The sequence below is a fragment of the Gigantopelta aegis genome, chromosome 12 (genome assembly GCF_016097555.1).
Source record: "Gigantopelta aegis isolate Gae_Host chromosome 12, Gae_host_genome, whole genome shotgun sequence".
Taxonomy (NCBI): domain Eukaryota; kingdom Metazoa; phylum Mollusca; class Gastropoda; order Neomphalida; family Peltospiridae; genus Gigantopelta; species Gigantopelta aegis.
The window spans coordinates 22,310,196-22,316,976 of NC_054710.1; positions in this window are offsets into that span (position 1 = coordinate 22,310,196).

The window sequence follows — 6,781 nt, forward strand, 5'->3', positions numbered from 1 at the left end:
ATCGAGGAACGCCGTAAGAAACTGTATCCCATAGCCAAACGCCTGAGACAAGCTGGACACAGGACGAAACTGTTACGGGACAAGTTATTTGTAGATGGAAAACCTTACGAGGAGGCAAATTACACCGATTATCGGTCGTTCCGAGATGTAGTACAAAACAAGCCACGCCAACAGCGACCAAGTCCTACACACGCGAGGGATACCAGACCGGCACAGAAACGACCGCGCGTTTGTTCATCGCCAACGGTAACAACCGACCCCCTCACCTATCTGGCGCAGACCCCCATCACTTATCTGGCGCAGACCCCCCTCACGTATTCGCCGCAGACCCCAATCACCCATCCGCCGCAAACGGAGCGATGTCGGCTACATAGGACGGGCTGGAGGGTGAACATGTGATCAAAATTATGACATGGAATGTTCAAAGGAGACTAGCTTTTAAACTTTGCGACAGCGAATTTGTTAATATTATTCAGGATGTGATTTGCTCTTTTTAAATGAATGTTGGATTGATAACACTGATGATCTCAATGTAAACGAATTTATCTTAGCCGCCCGTATAGTACGATCGAAGTGTAAGGGTGGTGGCTGTGTTTTGTATTACAAAAATTGGTTACATAAATATATATCTATTGTCAAGATATGTGCCGATACATACTGCTGGGTTAAACTTGACAAATCCCTGTTTGTAAATAAACTTCACGTATTTATTTTATGTGTGTACATACCTCCTGAAAATAATGTGTTTTATGTTAAATATGACTGTGACATTTTTGATATGATATACAATGACATTTTGATCTTTCAACCCAGGGCGAGGTATTGTGTATAGGTGACTTTAACGCGCGCACTGGAGCGGAACCGGATTATATCCCACTGGATCGGCTTGATGATCAAGTGTTGCGTAACATCGGTGAACTGTTTGACTATGTCTCTGACGAGTGTTCAACGCCAAGAGTGTCTCAAGACAAAACTGTAAATAACTTGGGTCGTAACTTGTTACGCTTGTGTAAAGCTACTGGTATCCGTATTGTGAATGGCAGATCACCTGGTGATAATATTGGTCGTTTTACTTTTTATCATAGAAATGGATCAAGCTGTATTGACTACGCTATATGCTCCAACGACATACTTCATATCGTTAGCGACTTTACAGTGTGCGATTTTAATATGTTTTCTGACCACGCGCCCTGTTTGATCGAGGTTGTTTGCTCATTGAAATTTTTTAACAAAGTTGTAGTTAATAAAGGTAATCCTTTATATATGACTTTAACTATCTGGAATGAGGAATGCAAGGTTGATATTTTAAACAGTTTAAGCGGAAAGTCCGAACAATTACAGATTCTCTTTCAAAATATTTGTCCCACCAAAGAAAGTATTGATAAATCAGTTACTGATTTAACTCATCTGATAAATGACTCGACCAAACAATACTGTTCCCACACTGTTAAATGTAAAACTGTTGGAGGTCATTGTCTAAAATCAGTCAGAGACAAACCATGGTTTGATGATAAGTGCCGTGAGTTATATCGCAGTTACAAGCAGGCTCTATATTTGTTTAACAAGCATTCTTCATTCGAGAACAGGTATAATTTAGCTGTAAAAAAGAAAACATATAAACAGCATATAGGTAAAGCAAAACGAATGTATTTATATCAGGAAGGTAACCTGTTGCATTATTTGAAAAAACATAACCCAAAGCAATTCTTCAAGCGTTTTAAGAACAAACGTAAGCAAGTTAATACGTCATTAACAATCAACGATTTTTTTATACATTTTAAAAATTTAACAAACACCGATCATGTTGAACAGGTTAATATTACCCAAATGATAGATGAATTTGACGATACCTCAGTTAATACCCATAATGAAAGTGTTTTTGAAGAATTGGATAAAATAATAACACCAGCTGAGATTGAACATGTTATTTCAAATCTTAAACGAGACAAAACCCCTGGCCATGATCTTCTGTTAACTGAATATTTCATAGAATTTAAAGACATTTTATTACCCGTTTTAAGCAAGCTATTCAATAGCATTATTGATTGTGGTTATTTCCCCAATTCTTGGTCAAACGGGATCATCCTACCCTTATACAAAAAGAACGACCCTAACGATGTAGGCAACTATAGAGGTATAACTTTATTAAGTGTTATATCCAAAATATTTACTTCTCTTATTAACAATAGACTTCTACAATGGAGCAGTAATCACAATATTATATCTGATGCCCAGTTCGGATTTAAGCCTGGCTATGGAACTTGTGATGCAATTTTTTCCATACATAGTCTGCTATCATCCACTTTAGCGCATAAAAAACGTTTATATTGTTGTTTCATTGATTACAAAAAGGCCTTTGATAGTATTAATAGAAATAGTCTTTGGTATAAACTAATCGGATACGGTGTCACAGGAAAACTATTAACTATAATTAGATCAATGTATAATGATGTTAAATCATGTGTTAAACACCACGGGTCCTTCTCTGATTCTTTTTCAACTAGTGTGGGTTTAATGCAGGGAGACGCACTATAGCCTATGCTCTTTTCTCTTTTTGTCAACGATATTGAACTTGACCTGTTAAACCACTGCAATAACTCTTACGAATTGAAATATTTGAACTTATTATTGCTAATGTATGCTGATGACACAGTTATTTTTTCAGAAAGTATAGAAGGCTTGCAAGAAATGTTAAATTGTCTAAATATATATTGTTATAAGTGGAATTTATGTATTAATACCGATAAGACCAAGGTTCTTATATTTCGTAACGGAGGTATTATACGAGATAATGAAAAGTGGTATCTAGGGGATAACGAATTGGAAATAGTAAATGAATTCAATTATCTGGGATTGGTATTAAAATTCAATGGAAAGTTTGTTGAGACACAAAAATGCATTGCTAATCAAGGTCGCAAAGCTTTATTTGGTTTGCTGAGAAAATTTAATGATTGTAACCTTAATGTAGAAACTAAGTTATATTTGTTTGATACTTATGTTAGCAGCATATTAAGCTATTGCTGCGAGATTTGGGGATACCATAGCGCTACAGATATTGAAAAGGTACACATCGATTTCTGCAAAAGAATACTTGGTGTAAGTAAAAAATGTACTAATATGATGGTATTCGCAGAACTTGGTCGCTTTCCTTTAACCACTTCTCGAAAATTCAGAATTATTAAATATTGGCTGAAAATATTAAATACTAACAACTGTATTTTAAAGAGCTGCTACGAATTATTATTAGATGATATCAATCTCCCTAGATTTAATTGGGCAAATTCTGCTGTGAAAAATATTCTACTAGAAGTAGGCCTTCCTCACATATGGGATAGCCAAACAGGTCGAAAATAAAACTTCTTTCTTATTCACAGTTAAACAACGTTTAGAGGATCACTTCATCCAGGATTGTAACAGAATAATTGATTCGTCATCTAAAGGATTCTTATATCAACATCTAAATCCTACTCATAATGTCAAGAACTATCTAAAAAACCGCCTTGAATTTGTATACAGCAAACTGATTACCAAAATACGATTATCTGACCATTGCCTTTGTATTGAAGTCGGGAGACGCCAAAATACCCCAAGACAAAAACAGTTTATGTACACTATGTGATAATGAAACAATCGAAGACGAATTCCATTTTATTCTGAGTTGTCCTTTTTACCATGATCTAAGAATAAATTACATAAAGAAATACTTCTACGTCAGACCTTCCGTGTTTAAGTTAATCAAACTATTGAACTCGGAAAATATAAAAACTTTAAACAATCTTGGAAAATATTTATACAAGGCTTTTCTAAGAAGGGAAATGTTCATTAAAAATTAATATATTATGTTTACCCTCCTATTGACATTTTATATACTCTATTCATGTAATTTTGATTGTTAAATATCACACTATGTATATATGCACAACTGTTACTATGATAATAATATTGATGTTTATGTCGCGCCTATAGCCAGGATGGCTTTGGATAATAAAGAATGAATGATAATAAAGAATGAATGATTGTCTAATCAGGGCCAAACTGGAGATTAGACTCATCTGTCTAATCAGGGCCAAACTGGAGATTAGACGCGACTGATTTTAATAAAAAGTTACATCTGCTGCTCTGATGTTAATAACGCAAACAAATTCATACATCTTACACCTTAAAGACCTTTGCTTTAATAATATCACAAATGTGACGCTAATTTACTGCATGTTAAAAAGAAGAATGATACTAATTGTCTGTTTATTGTAGATGGGGAATTCCCTAAAATAACGTACTTGAACATCTGGAACTAATTTGAGAAAAGGAAATAAGTTAAAATTACAGTTAAAATTATAATCTCCGATTACACGAGAAAAGATTATTTAATAAATTGAAAAGATTTACTTATATAGTGTTTCAATGTTTTGCATTTCATTTGTTGTTCAATATCGATTTGAAATGACAGTATTGGTAGAACCCCAAAACCCGATTAAAGAACCACAACTCTTTTTAAAGATGATGCTTGTCTGCATTTGTCTACCAAATATACTGGTTTTATCCAATGCAACATTTGCGATGTTTGTACAGATGCATACATGAGAGAGAGAAAAAGATACTGAAGCAAAGAATTGAAGGAATAAAACTCTGGTATATCATCAGGGTGTGCACTTTACGGTCGGGCAAGTCAAAACCTTATCGCGCGTCCTATATCAGGTACAGCAGCTTCTACACACACAGTATAGTTGCCTGATCTTAAACAACATATTCTTGGAAAACACCAAATATGCACTTAAATATTATGGGCATTGCTATTTTAGTATTTATAAAGAACACAATTCAATGAAAGAAAGAAACGTTTTATTTAACGACGCACTCAACACATTTTATTTACGGTTATATGGCGTCAGACATATGGTTAAGACCTTACAGATTTTGAGAGGAAACCCGCTGTCGCCACTACATGGGCTACTCTTTCCGATTAGCAGCAATGGATTTTTTATTTGCACTTCCCACAGGCAGGATGGCACAAACCATGGCCTTTGTTGAACCAGTTATGGATCACTGGTCGGTGCAAGTGGTTTACACCTACCCATTGAGCCTTGCGGAGCACTCACTCAAGGTTTGGAGTCGGTATCTGGATTAAAAATCGCATGCCTCGACTGGGATTCGAACCCAGCCAACCCAGTACCTACCAGCCTGTAGACCGATGGCCTAACCACGAAGCCACCGAGGCCGATATATATATATATATATATTCTTAGAGAGATAATCGGTACAATTCAATGAATACATGCAGCAATTTTCATAAAAAATACCTTTTGAAATTATATGTTCATGAGATATGGTTGCCTTGCGTCATAAAAAGACAAACGTTTGTATTTAGACAATTGTTTTGTTTTTTTAAAATCTGAAATGTGATATCGCTGTTAATTTTGCAGATATCCACATAATTGTTTTTATTTTCATCAATGTTAAATATTTTTCCATTGTGATATAAGTTATTTTTATTACAACATTAGACTTTTTTTTTTTTTTTTTTTGTTGTTGTTGTTTAGCTTTGCATCTACTAGAGTTTATTGTAATTTCAAAATGGTTGTTTAGACTGGTTAGTCGACATTTGTATTGATTGAACAAAATCCTGTACAATATTTTATATAGCGTAACGTTTATTGTAAAAAAACCCACTACTTTTGCATGAGCCGGAGTTACAACAAAGTCAACATTCAGTCTACTAGTTGACACTTCAAAGTTGTCTGCCAATCACAAACAGTAGACAATATTCGCCGATATATCTAAGTGACATTTCTAAAATATTCAACTTTCCCCTTTTTTACCTTCTTATAATATCATCCCCTCCCCCATTAGGATGTCATTTTGACCGGTTAGTCCAAGTGGCCTTTAACCATACTCCCACCTCCGCGCATAATCGGTCCTGGATTTGCCCTGGCCCCAATGCATACTCGATAACCCGGATGTTTCCATGTCCCCCACGTTCATATATACACCAGAAATTAATTTCAGTTTGCTCTTTTTTTTTTCTTTTCTTTTTTTATACAATATGTGTCTGCGTGCGTGGGATGGGGCGTTACCCAGGAGTGAACCACTCGACTAATGCGCCGATGATCTGGGGATCGACCTCTCTTCCTGGTGAACACATTGGGCACAAAAAGCCTATTAAGGGGGGGGGGGGTCGAAAGGTGGTGGGGGTTGCATACTTCTATGGTTCTGTATATATGTTGAATATTGGGGAGGATTCGAGAGGTGCTGGGGTTCGGATACTCCTATCGTTATGCATATATGTGAATATCGGGGGGTGGAGGTGGGTTGGAGACGTGCTGGTGGTCGCATACTTCAATCGTTCTGTACATATGTTGAATATGTGTGTGTGTGTGTTTGAGAGGTGCTGGGGGTCGCATCCTTCTATTGTTCTGTGTATATGTTGGATATGGGGGGGGGGGGGGGGGGGGGGGTCGAGAGGTGCTGGGGGTCGGACACGTCTATCGTTCTGTATACATATTCCATATTGTGTGTGTGTGTGTGGCGGGGAGGGGGGGGGGTTCTAGAGATGCTGTGGGTCACATACTTTATCGTTCTGTATATTGTCGAACATTGGCGGGGTGTGTCGAGAGGGTGATGGGGGGGGGGTCACATACTCTATCGTTCAGTATATATGTTGAATATAGGGGTGGGGGGGGGGAATTCTATCGTTCTGTATATCCGTTGAATATTGGGGGAGGGGGGAGGAGGGAACCTTGATGGTTCAGATAGGGCGCGAACGATAACATACCGAGATGTGGCC